The sequence below is a fragment of the Symphalangus syndactylus genome, chromosome 3 (assembly GCF_028878055.3).
Source record: "Symphalangus syndactylus isolate Jambi chromosome 3, NHGRI_mSymSyn1-v2.1_pri, whole genome shotgun sequence".
NCBI classification, from domain to species: Eukaryota; Metazoa; Chordata; class Mammalia; order Primates; family Hylobatidae; genus Symphalangus; species Symphalangus syndactylus.
Genome location: NC_072425.2, coordinates 53919158 through 53943200, shown reverse-complemented (window position 1 = coordinate 53943200; position 24043 = coordinate 53919158). Strand labels below are relative to the sequence as shown.

Genomic DNA, 24043 nt, shown 5'->3' with positions numbered 1-24043 from the left:
CCATTGCTGCAGCAAGGTCTGCCAGACACCAAGCTGCTCTCAGCCCATCCCCTGAGGAGCCCAGGAGGGATATGAACTTCCACCCACCACTCCCCTTTCCCAGCTCTCAGTGCCACCCCTTGCCTAAGTGCACGGTAACACTCGCCACTATTTCATGTGTTGATACCTGCAGCTCCCAATTTTCTTAAGAGGATCTGACCCTGGGAACTGATGAGGGCACCAGGAGTGCCCTCTCCTTTGACATGAGACCTTGAGTCTTGTCCATGGGGCCCTGGCCTGGCCCTTTTCATCCTCAAGGCTGTAACATTCTCCTGCACAACACAACACACGTGCACACACACACACACACACACACACAATAATGTTACTTCTCAGTCACCCGGGAACTGACATGGTTCCCAGTTATTTCCTCGCAGCAGCCCTCCAAGCGGTAACACAGCCTTGGAGAAAGCTACGAAGTCATGTGTCCTTGGGGTAAGCACACTTGGTTCAGAATAGTTTCTGAAAGAACAAACCAGGTTTTTGCTCAAGAGGGTTTTGAGGGACTGGAGAAAACCTTAGTGCTTGTTCCTTTCTCTTCGGTTAAAAAAAAAATCCAACATAGTTTCCTTGAAACATTTGGAACCTGAGGTTTTGTCCATTTTGAAAAGAAGATGTAGAGAGGGAACGTGTTTCCCACGAAGGCAAAACAAAAAAATGAGATGTCAAGCAAGTGGCCCTTGTACTTTCAAGACCAAGAAACAAGGCGTTTGTTTCTGGGAATGCCTTCCGTTTGCTCATTTTGTAAGTACTCAAGGCGGGCTGAGAGGGGAGCGTTCTGAGACACCCCAGTGAGCAGAGGTGGGGTCATGCCACTGGCCCCTCGGCTCCAACCTTGCCTCACTCCGGGCGCTGGGGCAGAGATGTGTGGCTGGCCTGTCTCTGGAGTTCCTGTGCTGCTTAATTTGAGTAGAGATAAAATGCCACAAGAGAAGTCGTTTTGAAGGGTTCTTGAATTATAGGACTTCCTTTCATGATTCAGCCTGACTCCAGGAAGTGCAGTCATGTGCTGCCCTCCTAGGGGAGCTTCGCCCCACCACCAGCACTCAGGCTCCACTTACTGCAAAAGTCGCGATCAAGATTCTTCTTCCTGAATTATTGTCTTAACAAAATTGATATGTCTAAACATTGAGTTAACACTTTCATTCACTAAAAATGTTTTCCTGAATGATGCCTTTCATGTGACTTCTTTATAGTTCCACGTGAAACGGGGAATGTGCTCAGCTCTGTGCTTGTTCCCCTCTGTTTGGGAGACTGCGCTGCTGCTCACTTCTGCAGTCAGCTCTGTTTGGATCAGCTTTGAAACCCAGAACCTTCCACATAGAGGTGATAATTCTAGATAATTGTAGAGCAACTGCTGCTCTATCCTGGCTGTATGCTAAGCTCTCTAGAGAGCTTTACAGGAGAGAGATTCTGAGTGTTAGGGCTGGGAAAAGAGCACTCTGTGTGATCCTAACCTGCAGCTGAAATGCAGAGCCACTGTTCTCAGCTGGAGCTTTTCATTGCTTTTGTTTGTTTATTTTGTTTTGTTTATGAATTGAGCTTACTAATGGAAGCAGGGGCTTGTTCTGTTTAGCGGGTCGTGAGAACCACCTAGGCAGCGGAGGCTGCCCTTTCAATCTGGTTCACTGGGCTATGCTGGGCTGGGCAGTGGCAGTTTTAGGACAAATCTAGGTGTGTCCCAAGCAATCTGATATTTTGATGTTTATCTTACAGAGAAGCAGGTGTTTAGAAGGCAGATAGCTGTGCTTCTGTTCTTCTGATTTTCGACAGAGACATCAGAACCTTCCATAGTCATTTTATTCTAAGTCCTGAAATCATTCACTGCCAGCCCTGAGCCTAGCTGGACTATGTGCCTCTGGTTGGACACGTTTGCCACTTCTGAGAACTGTGTGGATGTAACTCTTCTGTCTTCTGGCTTGAGGTGTTTCCAAGGAGAAGCTTGAGGCCCAGTAATATTTAAAATTTTGGGGGACAAATTTTATCTTACATAATTATGGGGTACACAGTGATGTTATAGCTGTACAGTGTGGAAGGGTTGAATCAAGCCAATTAACATACCCATCATCATAAATGCTTATCATTAATCCTCCTCCCTATCTGCAACTTTGTAGTCTTTGACTGTCGTCTCCTTATTCTCTCACTCCCCAGCCCCTGGTAACCACTATTTTATTCTCTGTTTCTATGAGTTCAATCATTTTAGATTCCACATATGAGTGAGATCATGAGGTATTTGTTTTTCTGTGCTTGACTTATTTCACTTTACATAACTTTCTCCAGCTTATTCTATGTTATCACAAACAATAGGGTTTCCTTGTTTTTCATGGCTGAATAGTATTCCATTGTGTGTGTGCCACATTTTCCTTAGCCGTTTATTCCTTGGTGGACTTTTAAGTTGATTTTGTATCTTGGCTATTGCGAATAGTGCTGCAGTGAAGCATGGGAGTACAGATATCTTTTCAACATAGATTTGTAAACTTTCTTAAAACATGAGTTTTTTTGTTTTGTTTTGTTTTTTGCAATTTTTTGTTTTTGGCTCATCAGCTGTCATTAGTGTTAGTATATTTTATGTGTGGCTCAAGACAATTATTCTTCTTCCAGTGTGGCCCAGGAAAGCCAAAAGATTGCACATCCCTGCTCTAGAGGTTCCTGGATAAGATGCCCTTTTAACCCCTGTAGACAAGACATTTTTTTATTTCTGGAAATTTTATAACTTTAAACGTGTGTTCTACTCCTTTATTTTAATTCTCTATTTCAGGGACATTAATTTTATATATTTTAGATCTCCCCTATCTTTCTCAATTTTTCTGTTGAATTCCTGAAGTCTTTGTTAATTCCTGTTTCATTTTTCTCAAGCTCCACAGATCCTGTCCCCCATGCTGCCTGCAGTGTTAATATCCATTCATTTTTCCCTGGTTGATGTAATAGCCATCATTTCTTTTCTGGCCTTTTCCCCGATCTCTGCCAGCTTATTGTTGTTGTCTTTTTTTGCCCCTTTCTCCCTTTTGAGCTGTTATTTTAACCAAGTGATTATTCTGTTAAGTTCTTTGATTCCGTATCTGTGTGTGTGGACATAACTTCATCTGCCTTTTGGGACATTTTTCTGGTGAATGTCTTTTGCCATTTGTTTCTCCTGTTGCTTCTTTTCTTTAATTATTTCAGCATAATTGTACAAACCCAAGGTATGATCCTCATCTTTGCAATAGATCATGGAGGGGCCTTGGATGTGTTCCAGTCTACCAGAATATTTCCTCCCTTCTCAATAATGTTGTGTGTGTGTGTGTGTGTGTGTGTGAGAGAGAGAGAGAGAGAGAGAAAGAGAGAGAAAGACAGAGAGTGAAAGAGAGAGAATGAATTGGTTTAATACGTATTTCTCCCCAGTGAGGCTGCCAGCCATTCAGTCTCCTCTCTTCAACACTATAAGAAATGGTTGGCTTTCCATTGCTGTGTATATCCTTCCACTCTTCAGGCCTTGTCTGAAGCCTACAGCAGCCAGTCCCCACTAAGGGTCTTCATGATCCCAGGGCAAACATAGCTTCATCGGGCTCCACTTGCGGCATGTTATCGCTCAGGATCAGGGGTGCCCACTGGTTCCATTTTATTTCTTTATCTGGTTCTTGTTGCAGGGTCATTTCAGAGAGGAGGGGGCAGTATCTCTGCCAACACCCAAGCAATCTGATATTTTGATGTTTATCTTACAGAGTGACTTAGAGCATGTGGCATTGAAACCAATGGTTAAAAATCAACAAATAAGCAGGAAACAACTTCAGAATGACCAAAAATCTTCCTGGGGCACTCTTAGCTTCCGCCAGCCTCTCTGATGGCCAACCAGGCCATTTTGTCGGCTTTGATCCATTCAGCACACTGAGTTATGGGGCGCCTCCCACATGTCCGGAGCGGGGTGAGGTATGGGGGCTGTCGCAGCAGCTGAGATGCTTCCCTGCACTCAAGTTGTTTACAGCCAGATCATAAGGAAGCATGGGAGCCTAGCATCAGGCCCTGGTCATGTGTAATCTCATTTATTCATGACAGCAACCATAGAGTTTTTCTTTGGGAAAAAAATTATAAAATACAGAACAGTGCAGGACCACCCAACTTAATAAATGTTGCCATTTTACCATTTAGGCCTTTATTTTTCCTAAAAGAAGAACAGTCCCAATGAAGTAGAAGCTATAACCTTTTATGGATGAGGAAGTGGAGAGTAATCTGCTCAAGGCTGGCTAGCTGGTGAACCGCAGGCCTGGCTCAGGCCCCTCTGATGCCCCTTATTTAGGCTGCATGGCCTTCTCTACCCTGCAGGAATTATGCTGGCTCAGCTGTGCAGGTTGGAGACTGCAAATATCAACCCCTCTAACAGAAAACGAGGCAGATTTTTCTCATGCCGTCAGCTGATTTTTGGTATATGTAAATAAAACCTATGTTTTTGAGAGTAGCAGGAAACATTTTGTTAGAAAACCAAATGAATACAGGGAGATATGGCTATCAGGAGCTGAGACTGGTATTATAATTTTCCAAGTACTAGTATCTGTGTATTGATTTTTACAGTAATTTGTACTTCCCCATCCAGCTTATTTGTGACCACTGAGGCCCTTGGTGAATATCTTAGAAGTCACTCAAAATGGATAAAGAATGAATGTGAGTCACCCGTAGCAGTCTTATGTGAGATAATATATGGTTGATCCTCAGTATTCATGGCTTCTGAATTTGTGAATTTGCCTACTCACAATCACAGTCATTTATCTGTAATCCCCAAATCAATAACCATGATGCTTTCAAGACCATTTGAGGTCATACACACAGTGTATTAGTTCATTTTCCCACTGCTGATAAAGACATGCCCAAGACTAGGAGGAAAAAGAGGTTTAATTGGACTTACATTTCCACATGGCTGGGGAGGCCTCAGAATCATGGCAGGAGGTGAAAGGCACTTCTTACATGGTGGCAGCAAGAGAAAATGAGGAAGAAGCAAAAGAGGAAACCCCTGATAAATCCATGAGATCTTGTGAGACTTAATCACTATTACAAGAATAGCATGGAAAAGATTGGCCCCATGATTCAATTACCCCCCTGCGCCGGGTCCCTCCCATAACATGGGAATTCTGGGAGGTACAATTCAAATTTAGATTTGGGTGGGGACACAGCCAAACCATATCACCCACCCCTGGCCCCTTCAAATCTCATGTCCTCAAATTTCAAAACCAATCATGCCTTCCCAATAGTCCCCCAAAGTCTTAACTCATTTCAGCATTAACCCAAAAGTCCATAGTCCAAGTTTCATCTGAGACAAGGCAAGTCCCTTGCATCTCTGAGCCTGTAAAATCAAAAGCAAGCTAGTTACTTCCTAGATACAATGGAGGTGCAGGTATTGGGTAAATACACCCATTCCAACTGGGAGAAACTGGCCAAAACAAAGGGGTTATAGGGCCAATGCAAGGCTGAAATCAGTGGAGCAGTCAAATTTTAAGCTCTAAGATGATCTCCTTTGACTCCAGGTCACACAGCCAGGTCACATTGATGCAAGAGATGGGTTCCCATGGTCTTGGGCAGCTCCATCCCTGTGGCTTTGCAGGAAACAGCCTCCCTCATGGCTGCTTTCACAGGCTGGCATTGAGTGTCTGTGGCTTTTCCAGGCACGTGGTGCAAGCTGTCAGTGGATCTACCATTCTGAGGTCTGTAGGACGGTGGCCCTCTACTCATGGCTCCACTAGGCAGTGCCCCAGTAGGGACTCTGTGTGGGGGCTCCGACCCTACATTTCCCTTCTGTGCTGCCTTAGCAGAGGTTGTTCATGAGGGCCCTGCCCCTACAGCAAACTTTTGCTGGGGCATCTGGGCATTTTCATACATCTTCTGAAGTCTAGGCAGAGGTTCCCAAACCTCAATTCTTGACTTCTGTGCACTCGCAGGCTCAATACCACGTGGAAGCTGCCAAGGCTTGGGGCTTCCATCCTCTGAAGCCACAGCCTGAGCTCTACAGTGGCCCCTTTCAGCCACAGCTGGAGCAGCTGGGACGCAGGGCACCAAGTCCCTAGGCTGCACACAGCATGAGGACCCTGGGCCCGGCCCACGAAACAACTTTTTCCTTCTGGGCCTCCAAGCCTGTGATGGGAGGGGCTGCCATGAAGGTCTCTGGCATGGCCTGGAGACATCTTCCCCATGGTCTTGGGGATTAACATTAGGCTCATTGCTGCTTATGAAAATTTCTGCATCTGACTTGAATTTCTCCCCAGAAAATGGGTATTTCTTTTCTATTACATAGTCAGGCTGCAAATTTTCCAAACTTTTATGCTCTGCTTTTTTAATAAAACTGAATGCCTTTAACAGTACCCAAGTCACCTCTTGAATGCTTTGCTGCTTAAAAATTTCTTCTGCCAGATACCCTAAATCATCTCTCTCAAGTTCAAAGTTTCACAGATCTCTAGGGCAAGGGCAAAATGCTGCCAATCTCTTTGCTAAAACATAACAAGAGTCACCTTTACTCCAGTTCCCAACAAGTTTCTCATCTCCATCTGAGACCACCTCAGCCTGGACCTTATTGTTAATATCACTATCAACATATTTGTCAAAACCATTCAACAAGTCTCTAGGAGGTTCCAAACTTTCCCACATTTTCCTGTCTTCTTCTGAGCCCTCCAAACTCTTCCAGCCTCTGCCTGTTACCCAGTTCCAAAGTCGCTTCCAAATTTTGGGGTATCTTTTCAGCAACACCCCACTCTTCTGGTACCAATTTACTGTATTTGTTTATTTTCACACTGCTGATAAAGACATATCTAAGACTGGGAAGAAAAAGAGGTTTGATTGGACTTAAAGTTCCACATGGCTGGGGAGGCCTCAGAATCATGGAGGGAGGTGAAAGGCACTTCTTACATGGCAGCAGCAAGAGAAAATGAGGAAGAAGCAAAAGCGGAAACCCCTGATAAACTCATCAGATCTTATGAGACTTATTCACTACTATGAGAATAGCATGGGAAAGACCAGCCCCAATGATTCAGCCCCCTGGGTCCCTCCCACAACATGTGGGAATTCTGGGAGATACAATTCAAGTTGAGATTTGGGTGGGGACACAGCCAAACCATATCAGAGTGGCACAAAATTTTAGCCACATGCATATTCTGGACACTCCAACTCCTCCTTTCACCTCATATAAGTAAGTGTCTTTTTCCCATTCTACTTAGTGCCATACTTTTTGCATTTTTGTTCCTTTTTTCAAATTGTGGTGACTTTGCTGTTTAGAGTAGCCACCAGCTGAAGTGCTATCTGGTGTCCCCAGGTGTAAAAAGTCTGTGCTGTGCCTTATAGAGAAAATATGTGGGTTAGAGAAGCCTGTCAGTCGTGAGTTATAGTTAGTGCATTGGCCATGAGTTCAATGGTATGCATTAACAATAGATATGAAATAAGGTGCCTTTACACAGAAACACATCAAACAAGTGATGCATTGATCAGTTGATGAAAATATGGTGACCACAGGCTCTCAGGCACATAACCCCTGAGAAGCAATGGACTACTACTTGATAATTCAGTTTTGGGGGTGACTTTACGGAACATATAACCTGAAACAATGAGAATAAACTATATTCTACTTCTTTCTTTTACAAAGCAAGGAAATAATTTTTAAAAGCAAGTTAAATTTGACTGTTTTGTAAGAGATATGTTTTTGAAACCGTTGAACTGTTTTATAATACAGAGAAAGTCTCTTAGCCTTACATTTTATATTAGTTAATTAAGTCAGCAGATTTTTATTGGGCTCCTATGATGTGACTGGCACTGTTTTGGTACCAGAAGGGCATCAGCAAAAAAAGTCCGGAGGTAGACAGATCATAGCCTTCAGGGTTAAAAGTAGTCTCATCAATGTGATATTTCGGTTTAAACTTAGTAGCAAGCCCATCGAATTCTCAAAATAAGAATCTGCTAATTATCACACACTTTTCTTATGAAAGAATAATTTTTCATAGTCAATATTTCTAAAATATAATAAGTGTCCTCATTAGCAGGGACCGATTGTATGGCAGGTTTACTTGCACCTGCAGAAGCTGGAGACAGGTGATGATTTAGTATAGTGCACACCCACCAGGCGGTCCTCCTGGCTCCCAATATTTAGGCCCACAGGACGAGCCCAGGTCATGTTGGGCACAGGCTCACTCAGAGGCTATCAGGCAGAAAGCTCTGCCTCACTGCACAGCAGCTTCAAGCATTGCCTTCAGTGGGAGTCTTACTTGCAGTCCACACAGCTCAGGTACAAGGCCCTGAGGTCCACACTTGGAGCTAATCATCTCTTTGAATAACACTGTAGACATAGCTACTAGAAAATAAAAGAAACTGAAAGCCATGATTAATACAAGCCTCACTAGGTTCTTACCGTGAAGATCTGAGAAAGAGCTCCTAATGGCCCTGGCAGGGGAGGGGAAGAGTGATAACTGTGAAATACCCCCAGGCTTTCTCCATGACAATGGTTACTCTCCAAGGGAAAACACTTTGCCAGAGCCTTGTCTCAGCTGGGAATTCCCAAGCGAATTCCTCAAGTTCCAGCACCATCCTCACTTTATCACTTAAAGGACAAAAAACTCATAGTCAACGGGGGTCAGGGCTTCAAAGAAATTGTTACAGAATGGTAAAGGGGTGGAATATCCAAGAAGACATAACAATCCTAAATGTGTATGCACATAACAACAGATCATCAAAATATGCAAGACAAACACTGGTAAGACTGAAAGGAGAATAGACAAATCCTGTCTTAGAGATTTTAATCTCTTTCTCACAATAGTTGATAGACCAAATAGATAGGATGAAAATGACCTGAGCAGTACTGTCAGTCAACTTGATCTAATTGACATTTATAAAATATTCCTTTCAACAACAGAAAAATACACATTCTTCTCAAGCTCACTTGGAATATTCACCAAGATAGAGCACATTCTTGGAAAACATGTTAACACATTTGAAAGAATAAACGTCATACCAATTATGTTCTCAGAACACAGTATAATTAAACTAGATATCAACAACAAAAAGATGGAGGTTTTGGGAAATTTCCCAAATATCTGGAAATTAAACAACAGACTTCTATATAACCTATGTTTCCAAGAGAAGGCTCCAAAATTTAAAAAAATATTTTGAAGTGCATAAAAATAAAAATATGATTTATCAAAAATTTTGGGATGTAGCAAAGGCAGTGCTTACAGAGAAATTTATGGCACTAAGTGCACACATTAGGTAAAAAATATATAAAGCAAATTACTTGTGATTCTACTTTTATGAAACTACAGAAAGTAGAGCAAATTAGGCCTAAGCCAAGCAAAAGAAAAGAAATAATTAAAATTAAAGCAGAAATCATTGAAATTAAAAACAGGAAAACAGTAGAGAAAAGTCAATAAAACCAATGTTGGTTCTTTGAAATTATCAACCAAATTGATAAACCTTTAGCCAAAAAAGAAAAGAAAAAAATGTAGAAGATGCAATTTACCAATATCAGAAATGAAGGAAAGGTCATCACTGTTGATCTAATGGATATAAAAAGATGACAAAGGAAGATCATGAACAACTCTATACTCACAAATTGGTAACTTAGGTGAAATAAACTAATGCTTCAGTGACACAAACTACTAAAACTTACAGAAGAAATAGGTAGCCTGAATAGCCCTCTATCTTTAAAATTTAAATTAATATAACCTTTAAAACAGAAATCATCAGGCCCAGATGGGTCCACTGGTGAATTCTATCAAACAAGAAAGAAAGAATACCAGTTTTCCATAATCTCTTCCAGAAAATAGAAATGGAAGAAACAGTTTCTAATTAGTTTTATGAGTTCATATTTCACCTAATACCAAAACCAGTTAAGGCATTACAAGAAAACAAAGCAATGTTACTTATACATACAAAAACCCTCAATAAAATATTAGAAAATCAAACCCAACAATGTATAAAAAGAGCTATGTACCACAGCCAGGTGGAATTTATTCCAGGTATGCAAAACAGGTTCAACATTTGAAAATAAATTAATGTGATCCATCACATCAATGGGCTAAAGAAAAAAAATCATATCTCCATGTTAATGGAAGCAGAAAGGGCATTTGATGAAATCAAAACACTCTTTCATGGCAAAAAAAAAAAAAAAAAAAAAATCTTAAACTAGGAATAGAGGGAAACTTTTGTAACTTGATAAAAAACTTTAAAAAAAAACCCTACAGGTAACATCATATTTAACGGCGAGAGACTGAACACTTTCTCTCTGATACTGAAAACAAGGTAAGACTGTCCTCTCTTACCACTCTGTTCAACATCCTACTGAGCCCTAGCTAGTGCAAGAAAACAAAATAAAACTTATACAGATCAGAAAAGAAGAAATAAGACATCTTTATTCACAGATAATATGCATGTCCATATGAAGAACTTCAAAGAATCCATAAAACAACTCTCATAACCAATAAGTGAGTCTGCAGGATGCTAGATCAATATACAAAAGTCAGTTGCTTTCCTATATACCGGTAGTAAACTATTGAAATTTGAAATAAGAATAATTGCCATTTATAATAGCACAAAAAGACAAAAAAAATACTTAGGTATAAATCTAACAAAATATGTACAGGATCTGTATGCAGAAAACTACAAAATACTGATGGAAGAAATCAAAGAAGATGTAAATAAATGGAAAAGTAGTCCATGTTCACACGTTGGAAGACTCAATGTTGTTAAAATGCTCATTCTGCCAAGCTTGATCTGTAGATTCAACCCAATCCCAATCAAAATCCCAACAAGCTGTTTTGTAGATAACGACAAAATGATTCTAAACTTTACTTGGGAAGGTAAAAGACCTAGAATACCCATCACAATACCCACTAAAAAAGGACAAAGTTGGAGGACTCACACTACTCAATTTCAAGTCTTACTAGAAACAGATACAATTTCAGCCCTTATGGGACAAACAGACATTCATCAAAAATTCACATCCTAGAAAATAAAGGTAAATTAAGTCAAAACAGGGGTCATCGGTACAAAAGGAAAGCATGTTGGTTTTGACTGTGGGGACAGGGACATGTTTATCCTGAGCTCAAAGGGTAGCCTGGACAGTGGAGGATTTTTAGCAGAGAAAAGGGCCACAGCTTAGAACATGTGGGAAGGGAGCAAGGTGGGGGCACTGACAGCCAGAACTACTCAAAAGAGATGTGGAGGGAAAGGATGTTATGTGGTTTTGGAGACAAGTGGGCATGTGTGGGAGGCTGAGAGGTGAGATGGGAGGGATTGGCAAAGGGTTGACTTTAAGCAGTGTAGAGAAAGGAGTGATCTAAGAGAGCTTGGATTTTTATCTTTATAAATGGATGGAGCTCTTGAGCCAAAGTTCTCAAACTTAAACTTTTAAAATACAGAACCTAGAGCTTCACCCCAGAGTTTCTGATTTGGCAGGTCAGGGTGGAACCCTAAGATTTTTCATATCTTCCATGTCTCCTGGCGATGCTGACATTGCTGGTCCAGAGACGCACATTGAGAACCCAGCTCCAGGGAACAAGAAGGAGCTCCAAGTTAGGCAGGAAAGCCCCAAGCTTACATTTGGATGGGTTGACTATGAGTGCATTTTCACTGTCACCTGAAGATGGTAGCTAAGAGAAGAGGCGGGCTTCAAATATTGGCTCCACCGCATACTGTGTGTTCTTCAGCAAGCCAGTTAACCCACCTGAGCCTCAATGACCAGGTCTGTGAATTGAGGATAACAATAGTATTTACCATTAGGGATGTTGTGCAGATCAGTTGATACCCTTTGAGTCAAGTGCTCACGGAATAGCTGTTTTGCATTATCCTCATCACCTTCATCATCATGGTCATTCTGGCTAGCACTAAAGAAGTACAGCCAACCTCTTCTGTGGCTGAAGTTTATCTTCTATAAAATGAGAACCTGTTTTTCATGAAGCTGTCATTTTCACAAGTTTGGGGTGCAGGTGCAGATCGCCCACTGTTGCGTTTCTGAACACTTCCCTCGCGAGGCTTCTAACCCCATCCCAGTAAACTCATCAACATGACTCCTTCCATCTTCTACAGCTCTGGAGAGGGTTCCTTTTTATCTTGCGTTTCCAGTGATGTTTCACGGCCTTTTGTGGAGTGGGCCCTGGCTGAGCTTCTGGCCCTTCTTGAGTGTGGGGGATGTCACAGACTGCAGTGGGAAATTAAAAAGCTGCTTGCTTCAGAGTAAGGGAATGTTAGTAGATGCTTGAAAAGTACCCTGAGGGAGCTGCTCAGAGGCGCTCTGTAAAGTTGCATCTGTTGCTAGCACCATGAGCAGCTGTCTGACCAGGAGGCCTGGGAACAGGGACAGAGAGAGCTGGCACTCTTCCTTCCTCTGCCCTACACATTGGCCTTTCCGCCATTAAGACCATCTCTGCTTGACTTTTTCAGTCTCCTGCCTGGGAATTAGCATCTTGAGGTCTCCATTAAGATCTTTTCAAGGATGGTCTTCCTATTTAGTGCAATCTTCTGGTTGAATTTGATACATGTTATGATGTAGGACTTTTTAAAAAACATAAAACAATCAGGAAAACGTTGCTATACCCATCCTAGCAAGTCAAGACCAAGTTAATTTTGGTAAAAACACTTGGGAAAGGGCATTTCCAGGCTGGCTAAGCACTAAATGGCACAGCCCTGTCCACTGACTCCCTCTTCAACTGGTGTGTGTTCTGGAGGGATCCATGTCTCAGAGCATTACTTCATTTTGAATGTGCAATTAAAAGAGGCCCCATGCTGCTGGGGATCTCACACTTCTGCTTTCTGGTTTGTTTTGCATGCTGACTCTTGGAGGAAAAGCCCACTTCCCTAATTACAGACATCGTCCAGCAGCAGGAAGCACTCTGGCTTGTTGATGCCTGTCTTGTGCTTTCTCTCTGTTTCAGTTGTTTTCCTTTTAAGATACTCCTCTCAGATTTGTGTGCTTCTTCCCTTCCCACATTCTATACTGCCCAGCGCCTTGGATTCCAGACCTGCGTTTGAATCCAGGAAAGGGAGGTAGGTCAAATTTGTGGGAATCAAGCATATTTAGAAACCCTAACCTCAGGCTCTGTGCATCTGTGGGTGTCTGTAGGAGGGATACTTAGGTTTCATGCCTGTGTCTGCGTTTCCTCTCGTCTGCTGCCAACATTCTCCCACTGAGCACATGTCCGTCTTGAGCTGGAAGGTTTAGTGGTTTGCCATCTTGCCTTGCCTGCAGTTATGATACAGCTAAACCATCCTTCTCTCCTTCCTATAACCGATGCCACCTTGCTTTAAGCATTGGGTATATTTATGTCTCGGGTTTATGAAAGACAGTTATAAAATCTCAGGAGACCATCATAAGCTCCTGTAATATCTTGCAGTCCTGAGTCACCCACAATTATTTTTTAACTGGCTAGGAAAAAGAATGCTAGTGATTTTTTTAATAGGCGTTCAGTAAAACTCTAGGTATTTCTTAATCCACATTTACTGTGTCCTTTTCGCTTAAGTCAGGTGTTTTGGTTTCTCTAGCAGCTGCAGGATCCCCATAAAGATTATGCTCATGAAGTAGTGATAGAAAAGTAAAATAGAGTCTGAAAGCGGGAACTTCAGCAAGGCACTAAGGCACAGACAGGAGATGTCAGGTCTGCCGGCGGTTGTCATTGCAGTCCGCTGTGGCCTCACCCCCAGGCCTTCACAACTGAGTAGGAAAGGGTCTTGGGATGGGTACCAGAGCAGGATCAAGGAAAGCCTGTGGCTGTGCTGCCCTTCTCATCATCCACGTGTGGTTTGCCTAGATAAAAACAAGACAGTAAGATCTATCGGCATATTCAACCTGAGTTCTTTTGTCTAGCATCTTGTTGGTTGGTTGTATTTTTCCCCAGAGAAGACTGAGTGATGAGGTGGCCCTGGGACACAGTAGATGTTTCAGTTCACTGGGGAGACATCCTTGGCCCCACTCAGGGTCAATATGGGCCCCAGACTGCTGGCTGCAACCGCACCCTGTCCTCTTCTGCTCAAAAGAGCTTGCAAGGGACATTGCTAAGTGGCAACTTTGGTTGCAACCCAGTGTTCAGTTAATTATTCTCAAAGGCTAGCTCTGTTTTTAATTACCAACTGTGTGTGAGTTGAGTGTGTGTCCCTTCCCCCTCCTCTGAGCACACCTGTGTGATGAGGCATGTACTTCTTCCTTGTGAGGAAGAACTACAGAGATGTCTCCCAGGTTGAGCCTGCAGCCTGGCCCGGCACAGTACGGCACAGTGACTGGACTGTCCTCCCTGGCTCCCTTCCCCACCCGTGGCAAGTGGCAGCTTGCTTCCGCTCACACTGAACGCGGTCAACTTGCCTCCCTCTCACACTGTAGCACTTGAATAGGGCAATACTAGATTATAGTAGAGGTTCTCAGACATTAGAGTGCTTAAAAATCACCTGGGAAGCAGGCAAGGCGTGGAGGCTCACACCTGTAATCCCAACATTTTGGGATGCCGAGGTGGGTGGATCATGAGGTCAAGAGTTTGACACCAGCCTGACCAATATAGTGAAACCCTGTCTCTACTAAAAATATAAAAAATTAGCCAGGTGTGGTGGTGTGCGCTCTAGTCCCAGCTACTTGGGAGGCTGAGGCAGGAGTATTGCTCGAACCCAGGAGGCAGAGGTTGCAGTGAGTGGAGATCGTGCCTTGCACTCCAGCGTGGGCGACAGAGTAAGACTCTGTCTCAAAAAAAAAAAAAAAAAAACACCTAGGAAGCTGTTTAAAATTTACACTTCTTGTCTGTATGCCCTATTTGCTGGGTCTGAGGTGGGCCCAGGACCCTGCTTTCCAGAAGGGAGCCTGAGGGTGGGGTGCCCTGAAGACCACACTCAGGAATAACCGGACATATGGGCTTTCATCAGCCAGAGTCCTGCCAAGAACTAGAATCTGCAGGTGGCTTTGGCCAGTCCCACTTAGAGGCAAGAAGAGGTGAGGATAGTAGAGAACCTGGAAATCACACAGTCCCCAGGATGAAAGTGGAACTCTCGGACCAGATCCTTATTCTCTTCCTTTCGTGAGCCATTTCTGCCTACCTGTTGTCAGGGAGGCAGGAGGTTCATTTTTCTCTCACATGGTGCCTGACATAATGACTTGCACGTGATAGATGCTCAACAAGCATATTGAGTGAATCAATCATTTAGATTGTAAATTAAATGCACCAGATGGGCTGGTTGTTTATTTATAACTACACAGAGAGTTAACATTTATGTTGACCCCAAAGCATAATATCTGTTTTCTGTGTTAATTATGGCAAGTTGGGCATAGAAAAGAGATTTCTGAGTGTCCTGCGGAGTTTGAAAATGTCTGTGTGTTGGTTGAGATAGATCAGCCTTTACTTGATGCACTTTCAATCTTTTACGTTCTGAAGGCACAGCAAGAGAATTTGGTGTTGAAGGTTTGGATAATGTTTTCAAGTATTTCAATATCCCTCTATTTCTAAACATTAGTAAAAATCATGCCTTATGCTACCATCCTTAGCTTCACTTTGTGTTTCTGAAATGTGTATCTCTGTATACTAAGAAGCCCCCTGTGCATGCCTGCAAATACAGGAGAGTCAACCTCTCAGCAGAATGTGCATGATGTAAGGCTGTGCCTTGGAGACCAGGCACCCTGTGCAGTGTGATGCACAGGCAGGCCTCAGGATGGCGCCGTGGAGGGCAAGTGATACCTATTGATGAAGCCAGTGGAGTGGTTGCAAGGCCAACTCCTCTGCAGCTGGGTTCTGTTCCTCAGTGTTGAGGCCACAGGTCTGTGTCTACATGTTTTCTTTTGCACAGTGGGATCCTGCCGCACAAGGCAGTGCCCCCAGCCCTTTGCAGATGAGTCAAACATGCTTGTCTGCAGAGCCTGGTGCCGGGTGGGGTGGTCCCATCACATCGCCTCTTCCTTGGTCATTTCTCTGTAACTAATCAGCCAGTCCCTGACCAAACCAGCAAGATCAATTCTCCCTCTGGTTGGACTCATTCCTCTTTTTTTTTTTTTTGAGACGGAGTCTCGCTCTGTCACCCAGGCTGGAGTTCAGTGGCAGGACCTCTGCTCACTGCAAGCTCCGCCTCCCGGGTTCACGCCATTCTCCTACCTCAGCCTCCTGAGTAGCTGGGACTACAGGCGCCCACCACCACTCCTGGCTAATTTTTTGTATTTTTAGTAGAGATGAGGTTTCACCCTGTTAGCCAGGATGGTCTCGATCTCCTGACCTTGTGATCCACCCATCTCAGCCTTCCAAAGTGCTGGGATTACAGGCGTGAGCCACCGCACCCGGCCTCCTCTTTCTTATGAAAATTAACCCACGGATGAAGTTTCCTTTCACCCAAGTCTTGACAATTTTCTCAGCTTCAAGCTGCAGAGGAAATTCCTAGGCGCATCTTAACAGGGCTGCTTTGCATTGAGGGGGCTGTGTGGTTTGAGTGTGATAAGCCTGGATATCTTTCTTCACTGTGCTGATTTTGTTCCCTCAAATGGTATGGATTTGGTAGCAATTGTTTGCAGGTGATCTTTTCCCAGAGAACCAGTTATCTCCCCCACTGTCACCTCAGTCTGTATGATAGGAGGGCTCTCATGGCCCAGGGATGTGAAAGTGAGACACCTTCAATCGCTAAGCACTGCTGGAAATGTGCACTACAGGAAGTTGAGGGGGCTGGAGGGGAGGAGGCAGCACCTGCAGGAGCCATGCTTCAGTGGGTCTCAAGAAAAGCAGAAGCTTGGAATCTCAGGGCTGAGGCCCCTCGATAACTAGGACAGATGGGTTAATAAAAAGGGATACAGAGACATAGGCTACCTCTTCTGGTTTGATGCCAAGCTAGAAAATGCTGAAATGAACACAGATTTATGAGATAGGAGTAACATATTTAAGAACATAGTCTTACATAGAGATAACTATTTTCCCAAAACATCCAAGGTAAATTTATATATCTTTATGGATGAGGTTGGGTCTTTTCAGGGAAGGTTGGGGAGACGGAAGGGAAATTACTTATTATCAGTCCTCATGATTCATGGATTCCGTATCTCCACATTCACCTACTCATTTAAATCTGTTTGCAACCCCAAAATCAATACTCACAGCACTTTTGCAGTCATTTGTGACATGCACAAAGCAGTGAAAAATTTGAGTCACCTAACACATATGTTGAGGTCGCACAAGGTGACACTCTGCTTTCTTGTTTTAGCTCTTATAAACACATTTTCTTTTCTGTTGGCCCATTTAGTCCATGGTTTTTGCACTTTTGTGCTTTTTTGGGGTAATTTTGCTATTTAAAAATGGCCCCAAACACAGTGCTAAAGTACTTACTGTCTGGTGTCTCTAAGTGCAAGAAGGTTGTGATGTGCTTGACAGAGAAAATACGTGTGTTAGGGAAGCTACTTTCAGGCATGAGTTATTGTGCTGTTGACCATGAGTTCAAGGTTAATGAATCAACAATATATATGAAATAAATATCTTTAAATAGAAATACACATAAAACAAGGTTCTGTATTGATTGATTGACAAAAATGTTGTAACCAGAGGATCACAAAAACCTAACACCGTATTTCCCTAGGAGCAGTTGTTCAGGATTTGCAAATTCAGCTTTCATGGTGACTTTATAGAGCATAACTACTGTGAATAACAAGAAGCAACTGTATTTTGTTTTATGCATAAGATGGAAAGAGAATAGAACCAGAAGTATGATATTGATGAAGTGGAGAGAGGAGAAAGAAAATGACACTATGAAGATTTATTAGTTAAAATGTTACTAGTGATAATAAATTAATCAGAACTTTGGCCTCTGCCTTTGATCCTGGTTCCCATAATCTCTAAGTGCCAGGCTCAGATAATGTGGCCCTTGCAGGGTTTGGGCAGCTAGTCCTCTAACCATTTTCTACAGGTAAACGTGGACATGAAAGAAGCCAGGGTGAGGCAGGCAGCTTCCAGGAGCACACACTGGGCTCAGCTCCTTCCTTCCTAACCTCTATTTTAGCTCCACGTACCTCTTCAATACCAGAAAGTCTTCTGATTCTGCCAGAGCCCAGCTCCTAGAACCTAGCTCATACACTCACCAGCCTTTTTTGTCAACAATTCTTTCAAATATTTATTTATTTAAATATCTATTAAGCACTGTTGCTTCTCTCACCCAACTCCATTGCACATACTACATCAGTTATCTGTTGCTACATAACAGATCACTCTAAACTTAGTGGTTTAAAACAACAATACTTACTTATTATTGCTCATAATTTCTGTGGGCCAAGCATTTGAGATAGCTGGGTAGGCTCAGGCCCTCTGTAGGATTGTAGTCAGGTGTGGGCCAGGGCTACAGTCTCATCTGAAGGCTTGATAGAGGCTGGAGGATACTCTTCCAAGGTGGTTGCTCATACGGCTGGTCACTTAGTGCTGGCTGTTGGCTAGAGGCCTCAGTTCCTTACCACATGAGCCTCCCCAAAGAGCTACTTGAGCATCTTTCCAACGAGGCATCTGGTTCCCCCAGAGTGAGCAATCCAAAAGCTGAGGAAAAGTGTTAAGGGCTTTCATGAGCTAGCTTCAGAGACCCAACATTGTTACTCTGCAGTCATCCACTCTGTGTGCAAGGGATAGGAGTACCAGGAAGTGAGGATCACTGGGCACCATCTTGGAGGCTGCCTGCCATGTATACATTTTAACTCTCCAACAAAATTTGAAGGCTGAAGACCCATACTTAAAGTAGCCTCTGTTCTAGGCAATAGGGAACAAAATGGTAAACATACTTACACTAATGGGGTGTCTATTCTAGTGGCTTTGGAGAATATAGACCAAAAAAAAAAAAAAAAAACCAGAACTAAAACTCTAAGGTGGGACAGGGAGCTGGGAGTGTTAGTGTCACTCTAAGTGGGCCTGTAGAGCTCAGCCGCACTTCATCATGTTGGCATTCATGCTGGCTGTTCCTCTGTAGGGGATGAAATTTTCCTCTGCCAGAGGAATGGGCTCTGGACAGCTCATTCAGCTGCTTGCTCAGGTGTGAGCATCTGTGCCTAATCTTCCAGTCAGACTGCCCTAGAAACATCATTTCTTAATTAGCTCAAAGGGTATCTGAAACATTGTACTTATGGTGGCAAGCATGAATCTATTGTTCTTCATCTATAAAGTTGCTGCCTGATGAGGTAGAACTACACAAATGATAGTTTCCCAACTAAATGCATTTTAAAGGGCAAAGGTTGTATAGTCAGCCTTAGTCCTGGCATAGGGGAAATGAACTATGGAAGTCTAGCTGGAAGAGAAGACTGAAACATGCCAGTAAGTGCAAAAGGATACAGTATAATTTAAATAAAACACATGGAAGACATGAGGATGCTAGTGGGATATGATGGGCTCATCCATTTCTGCAGGCTCCAGGAGGGTGGCTGGCAGGGCTTCTTCGGTGTGGGGCAGAAAGAATCAAAGCCTGTAGAATAAATCTGACTCCGTTCTAGATTTAACTCCTCATGGTGTATCACGTGCAAGGTGAAGCCTGACTGGCACTAGGGAGGATTTTGAGGTAAGGAAGAATTGTCTTTGGTTCAGTCCAAGCCTTCACTGACTTTCCACCATCCTCAGGTGGGGGTGGGTATGTCTGTCTGTCTTCCAGCCTCATGCACACACATGTGTGCACACACATGCGCACACACACGCACCTTCTTATGAAGTGTGGATCTGGCTGCTCATGCTTTTCTCTTTTCTTCATCTCACCATGACTTATCCTTTTCTTCTCTATTCAAAGTTCCCACTTGAGAGGGTCCCGTTGCCCTGGGCACCCCTCCACACTCCCCACTCATGACTGCAATTAGTTACAGTGGCTTTGGTATACTGTCATCCCCTTTCACCAGTGAGGAACTCTGTTGCTATGGTGCCCAGGTCACACAAAGCTGGGCCGGGTGGCCAGCCTTCCTGATTCTCACCTCTGTACCCCTGGGTTTCCTGCTCTCTGGCCCAGTGGAACTACCTCCACTGGGTTCCATTCCTTTCCAGCCTTGTCTTTTGTTCATTGGCAATGATGTTAACAAATTAAATAGGGGAATATTTGTTCATCTAATTTATTGGTAAAAAGGCTAGAACAAGCTTATCCAACCCATGGCCCATAGGCCACATGTGGTCCAAGATAGCTATGAATGTGGCCCAACTAAAATTTGTAAACTTTCTTAGAACATCATGAGATTTCTTTCCCTCCTTTTCTGTAGTTCATCAGCTATCATTAGTATTAGTATATTTTATATGTGGCCCAAGACAATCCTTCTTTTATCAGTGTGGCCCAGGGAAGCCAAAAGATTGGACACCCCTGGGCTAGAGCAATAAAAGGGGCACATCAGATTTGTGTCCACAGCAGCTGACACAGTGGTTTCCAGTCAGGGGTAAGTTACCTTTAGGGAACACTTGGCAATATCTGGAGATGATGTTTGGCTATCATGATTGGGGAATGGGGTGCTACTGGCATCTAGTGGGGAGAGGCCAGGGATGCTGCTCAATAGTCTGTACTAGACAAGACAGCCCCCGACCCTACACACATAACAGAGAAGGATCCAGCCCAAATGTCAAGAGTGCCAAGGTTGAGTAACCCTGAGCTAATGTGATGAATGGTGCCAGATGGAAATGGGTGAGACCATCATAAGGAGGGGGAACAGGGTAAAGGTAACTGTCTTAATTTGTAAATTGAGGGTGGGGGATGTGTTTTGACCACATGCTTTTGAAAAGGGAAGCTGTTCATTCTCCAGAAGCCCAGCGGAGATGTTGGAGGGCTGGAGCCACCCATAGCTGCATTCATGGACAGCTGAACACGGGCCCAGAAAATCTCAGCAGCGTCATTGGGGCCGGTGCATTTTTAAGAGGGGCTTGGGTGATGTGAAATTGTTTGGACAAAATGAGTGAGAGGTCTTGAAATAATGTCAAGACAGGACGAATGCATTGACTTGGAGTGGCTGCCAAGAGCAAGCATTTGCAGGTTGTTTTGGGGAAGCAGAACTGGCTGTGTTCTCTTTGTCCCGTGGGCAGTTGGAAGATGGGAAATGAAGGAGGAGAGATGGGGAATCAGGTAAGAAAGTGTTTTCCAACAGAAGCATCGGGCACGCATTGGAGTGAGTTCCCTTCCCTTAAGAGGCCAGGAGCTCATGTAGGAACTAAGCTCCATCTGAAGCAGCCACAAGGCTGGAGCATCTCGAAGATTAGTTGCCAGGGCTCTCTGATTCTGGCCCTGTTAGCCTCCATCTGGACACACAGCAATTGCATGTTTAGCATTTTTATTACAAAAGCAACATACAATTTTGACCCTTAAACGTTACAGGTTTGAACCATGTGGGTTCACTTATATGTGGATTTTTTTTCAACAAAAATATTGGAAAAAACTTTTGAAGGTTTTTGACAATTTTAAAAACTTGCAGATGAACTCCATAGCCCAGAAATATAAAAAATGTTGGCCGGGTGCCGTAGCTCACGCCTGTAATCCCAGCACTTTGGGAGGCTGAGGCAGGTGGATCACGAGGTCAGGAGATCGAGATCATCCTGGCTAACAAGGTGAAACCCCGTCTCTACTAAACATACAAAAGTTAGCCAGGCGTGGTGGCAGGCACCTGTAGTCCCAGCTACTTGGGAGGCTGAGGCAGGGGAATGGCGTGAACTGGGGAGGCAGAGCTTGCAGTGAGCCGAGATTGCACCACTGCACTCCAGCCTGGGCAACAGAGCAAGACTTCATTTCAAAAAAAAAAAAAATGTTAAGAAAAAGTTAAGTATATATTGAATGCACAAAATATATGTAGTCTATTTTTTCATTTACTACCATAAAATATATACAAACCTATTATTAAAATTAAAATTTATCAAAACTTACACACAGATACTTATAGACCATATATGGTGCCATTCACAGTCAAGGAAAATGTAAATAAATATAAAGATGCAGTATTAAATCATAATTGCATAAAATTAACTGCAGTACACACTGTACTGCTGTAATAATTTCATAGCCACTTCCTGTTGCTATTGTGATGAGCTCGAGAGTTGCAAGTACCTGCCTAAATCACTGTGTGATGCTCATCATCTCTGTGTGAGCAGTTCATCTCTCCAGTAAATTGCATATTGCAGTAAAAAGTGATCTTTAATAAGTGATCTCTTGCAGTTCTCAAGTATTTTTCATCATGTTTAGTGCAATACCGTACAACCTGAATAACACCATGGGTCCCATATGAAGGGTTACAGTGAGGCTGGAACTGCTCTCAAGAAGTCATGACATTATAAGAAAAAGCTGAATTGCTTGATGAGGATTGTAGATGGAGGACTGTAGCCGTGGTTGCCTGCCATTTCAGATGGATGAGTCATCTTGTAAACATGACAATAAATTTATGGTATTGATAAATACAATACAGTATTGTAAATATATATTCTATTCTTTATGATTTTCTTAATGACATTTTTTCTCTAGCTTACCTCACTATAAGAATATAGTATATGATACACATAACATGCAAAATATGTGTTAATCAATTATTTATGTTATAGGTAAGCCTTCTGGTCAACAGTAGACTATTAGTTAAGTTTTGGGGGAGTCAAAAGTTATACATGAATTTTTACTACATGGTGGATGGTCAGCATCCCCACATGGTTCAAGGGTCAGTTGTATATTCACTGTGGAAATCCTAAAAAGCAAAGAGCAACATGTTTCCATTGATCGGGATTTTGCCAGGCTCTGGTTAAACCCTGAAGCCTGAGCAAGGCAGTGAAATCTCCACACCTTTGGAGCTCACATTTTAGGGAAAGGACAGGTTTATGTTGATGCTACAAAGGTAATAGATGCTTTTGAGAAGTTAACTATTTGCAGGGGTGGCCGAGGTAGGCGGAAGCAGCACCTGAGACTGGATCATCATGATGCAACTCTCTGAGTACAGGCCTGAGAAGGAGGAAGCCAAACAGGAGGCAGAAGAGGCCTCAACCTGGAGGCAGAAGCACAGTGTGATGGAGACAGTGAGCAAGGTGAGGTTGCAGGTCTCGGGCCTGGTCAAGGAGAGCCTTGTGGAGGAGGGATGAAGATTTGCGATGTGATGTGGATGGTGAGGTTCCTTGTGAGCCTCACTCCACCTTCAGGGTAGGGAATTGTCAGTAAGGAAAGGAAGGACCAGGTGAGACTTCCAATACCTGAGAGATGGCGGTGGCTTCCACAAGGGCAGCATCAGGAGCTATGGGGAGACATGATGGCTTGGGAATATATTTTAAAGAAAAGCTACAGAGAGGACCCTGGAGACCAGCTCATGTAACCTGCTTCAAGATTCTCCATCCCTGTGACTCATCAGATGGAGCTCAGCTCCTGCACAAGCTCATGGCTTCCCTGCATCAGTGTGAGTGGCCGATGCTTCTGGTAGAAAACACATTCCTTTCTGACTGGGTGAGAGGGAAGACTCCTGAAAGCAGCTAGGGTCTCATCCTCAGCAGCTGTGGTGCTCAGTGTCATTTCCTCAATTAGGAGAGACTGAGGGAGGAAGAGGTTTGCTGAGGGAGTGGCAGGAGGAGTCAAAAGCCTCATATGGAGTATGTGGAGCTCAACTTTGTTACACATCCAAGGGGGGACGTCAGATAAGCAGACATGCAGCTCAGGAGCTCAGTGGAGAGAAATAAATACCCATTAACCAACAAATATTTTTGATGACTTATCCTGCACCAGGAGCTGTTCCAGGCATGGTGATATGGCAGTGAACAAGGTCATCCTATTCTCACCTCCCAGACCTGGCCCTCTGGTGGGAAGAACAAGACAATACTCAAATTCAACAGTGAATCATGATTTAAAGGGCTGCTGCCTTATGGAGATGTGCTGCGGAGAAAAATTAGGCAGGGAAGGGAGGTATGTGGCCTAGGACATTACAAAAGATTGTTTCATGTCAAAAAACATTTTTCTACAACTAAGTGCACATTTAACTTGTGTCACAAAAAAGGTCTCAAAAGAGCAAGGGATTTACAGTGTTTTGAGGAGCTCGCCTGACACCTGAAGACCCTCCTTGCTGAACCGCTACCTGCCCAGGTGTTCACTGAGGTGCCAGACCCAGCAGGCTGAGGGGTACAGGTGG

General features: G+C 43.4%; 1 protein-coding gene across 28 annotated transcripts in view; it reads left to right on the top strand.

Annotated features, from left to right (window-relative positions):
* Positions 1-24043, top strand: part of SYK (spleen associated tyrosine kinase) — a 121053-nt gene that overhangs the window by 15630 nt on the left and 81380 nt on the right. For 6 of the 28 annotated variants that reach the window (XR_010120218.1, XR_008656618.2, XR_010120216.1 and 3 more), the window contains exon 1: positions 12753-13020. The exons of 9 other annotated variants lie outside the window; for them this stretch is intronic. The gene's annotated coding sequence lies outside the window, so the exon portion shown is untranslated. Of the gene's footprint in view, positions 1-12732; positions 13021-22806; positions 22959-23200; positions 23321-23643; positions 23821-24043 lie in introns of those variants that run through there. 13 more of the 28 variants (XM_063636917.1, XM_063636907.1, XM_063636911.1 and 10 more) reach the window with 9 other exon arrangements.